Genomic DNA, 2978 nt, shown 5'->3' on the forward strand with positions numbered 1-2978 from the left:
TAACATCAAACACTGTCTGCTCGTCATTCGTTTAACAATTACTTCTACAACGATTTAGGTGTCCATATGAACTGTAAGTTTTTCAAAAAACTAATGATACCGGGCGTTTTTGGTATGGTTAAGTGCTTAAATTTCACTTGAGTGCCTTTGAACTTCGCGCTACGCTGCATTATGATCTCTTGCCAAGGATACGTCTGCTCATTTGTCGATGCGAGCGCCAGACAGGGAGGGCCGTATAAACAGCTGTTATAAGCAGTTCTTCGTGAAGCAATAATGACTTACTTTAACATTTAAAAAAGACATACATTTGCAGTGCGTCTTAGCAGCCAATATTTTGATACTGCATTTCTTTCCGTGTGTTCTATCTGTTTGAAAAATTTCGGAGTTTGTTTCGACATGACGAATTGAACCAATCCGACTACTAACAATGCAAATCCTGCAGCGCACAGTCTGAACATCAGTCCTATAAAGCTGAGTACCCATACAGTAAATAGTATTCCGTCTACATTGGCTTATGTAGCTAAAGTTTAATTATAACCATCCCCAATTACTCGGTAAGGGTGACTGACAGTACGGCCGGAGCTGGAACCAGCTTGTTTACCTCACTAGGTGCAGCCAAATTCCGATTCAAAGCAGTGTGCGTTGGCACCTCGTAGCAGAGCGTGACAAGTGATCGCAAAAGGCCATCTTGGAAAACATCTTCGCAGGAAGCCATGACAACTTGCTGTTAACTTCATTAATTTTATTGACTAGGAGGACGAGAATGGTGTGATAATGCCGACAGAGAAGACGACAAAGAAGAAAGTAAATGTTGACAAAGAGGAGTTCAGTAGCTCGGTGATGTACAAATTGCGTAAGAAGGGTCAAGATGCTGAATGGAGTAGGATCCAAATATCTGTCACAAAGCTCAAAAAATAAAATGCACATCATAAATATTTCATTGACGACGTTGATAAAGGTATTGTTTCTGCGATATTATGAACAATACAAAGAAATCGCGTCTGCAAAACTTTTCCGCTTTCGTCGTGCAAAATTGAACTTAACAGTTTAGCATGCAATTCTGAGAAAAATCTGTTCTATCTGTGGTATTTAATTTTAAATGATACCTTAATAAAAAATAATTAACTTTTATACGCATTACACAGTAAAAAAAATCTATAAAAGCGCCAGTGTCCGACGAATGTTGTCGAACAACAGTGTCAGGCAATGTTTCGTTAGGTATTAAAATGCGGAGTTCTGTTTCGTTGTCATTTCTCCTCCATGCATTTAAGAGGAAAACTTCGGACTGTCATGTAGAAATGAACAGAAAAAAATTAAAAATATGTAGAGACAAGAATATGTGAAATTTTAGGCTCATTCTCTTCATTCTAATTACAAAATTTTCAAGAGAGTTGTTCCGCCCCTGCAGTAGTCATCTATTCTTAAAGCCTACAGAACTATATCTTGTAAAGAATAAGATCCGTAGTCGTAGAACTTAATGCATTTCATACACGAATCAGGATAAATAACGGTTGATGCTTCCTGAAAATAAATACTCCAGTCCATGCTCCGTGGGCTTAAACACGATGGAGCTGCCACCATGACCAGGTTACCTGTTTCATTCACCGAGAGGCGCTCGATTTGTTTGTTGTCTACAGGAGTGAAGAAATGGACAAACGGCGGAACCACGAATTTTGTAAATGTGATACCTTCACGAGCTGAAAGAAGACAGCCTCTCAGCAACCATGGTATTGGTGCGTGATCCCTCCCGCCGGAGGTTCGACTCCTCCCTCGGGCATGGGTGTGTGTCTTGTTCTTAGCATAAATTAGTTTAAATTACTTTAGTGTGTAAGTCTAGGGACCGATGACCTCAGCAGTCTGGTCCCTTAAGAATTCAAATACATTTGAATATTTGAACATCATATTAGAATAAAATGTGCAGCAGTGAGCCATAATTGTATCCTACATAGCTATTTAACACTTCTAAATTTTTTGAAAGCTTCATTACTCAACAACTGATCGATAAGACCAGTTTCAGTATGAAAGACTGTCTATCACATAAAAGAGGTGTTCCATAAGTAATGAAATACCTTTTTTTCTCGGCAAATTTCGATTCAAAAAATGCGGACTTTGTTGTGGGACATCGTGGAATATTCTCTCTTCAGTCCCTATAGTCCCATGAAATGCCGACAGGTGTAGAGGCTCTACGTAGCTTTCAAAACGGCGTCTGTAACGGAGGTACGTTCCAAGCAGAGAGCTGTCATTGAGTTTCTTTCTGTGTAAAACTATAGCATCGTAGATATTCATAGAAGCTTGCAGAATGTCTACGGAGATTTTACAGTGAACAAAGACATGATGAATGTCTGGCGATGTGTCTGTCATCATCACAACAAGATCGAGAAACATGTCCAGTGTACCTCGTGCCAGCCGGCTGCACACAGCTGTGACTTCTGCTATGTCGGAAGTCCCGACACTCTCATTCGATATGAAGAAAACATCTGTTCTTTCGGACATATCCGAAAGAACAGATGCCATTGGCGACCGTGCAGCTGTCTAGAATGAAATTACAATTAAATCAATACCTTCAGCTGCTAACGGGAGTTGATATACATCAACGGAGACAGTTGAAAATGTGTGCCCTGACCGGGACTCGAGCCCGGGATCTCCTGCTTACATGGCAGGCGCTCTATCCATCTGAGCCACCGAGGGCACAGAGGATAGTGCGTGACTCCAACATTCTCAACTTATAGTCCACACACTACACTCATAGTGCCCCTGCCGTTATACCCATTACTCGAGGCAGACAATCCACCGAGTCCCGTAAGAGTTCAGGCAAATCGTGTGCATCCGCACTGAAGAAGGTCGTCAGCCGTTTAGCCTTAAACGATATGAAGATAGCATCTGTTGAGAATGTGAGTCTCACGGGGAGCATGCCGGCGATAAATCCCTGCAGTCGCACTATCCTCGGTGCCCTCGTTGGCTCAGATGGATAGAGCGTC

At 41.6% G+C, this 2978-nt stretch overlaps 1 non-coding gene across 1 annotated transcript; it reads right to left on the reverse strand.

Annotated features, from left to right (window-relative positions):
- Positions 1–2614: 2614 nt before the first annotated feature.
- On the reverse strand, positions 2615–2689 carry Trnat-ugu (transfer RNA threonine (anticodon UGU)). Its single transcript has one exon. It is a non-coding gene; the product is annotated as a tRNA-Thr (tRNA).
- Positions 2690–2978: the final 289 nt, after the last annotated feature.

This window comes from Schistocerca cancellata, chromosome 5 (genome assembly GCF_023864275.1).
Source record: "Schistocerca cancellata isolate TAMUIC-IGC-003103 chromosome 5, iqSchCanc2.1, whole genome shotgun sequence".
In the NCBI taxonomy this organism is placed as follows: Eukaryota; Metazoa; Arthropoda; class Insecta; order Orthoptera; family Acrididae; genus Schistocerca; species Schistocerca cancellata.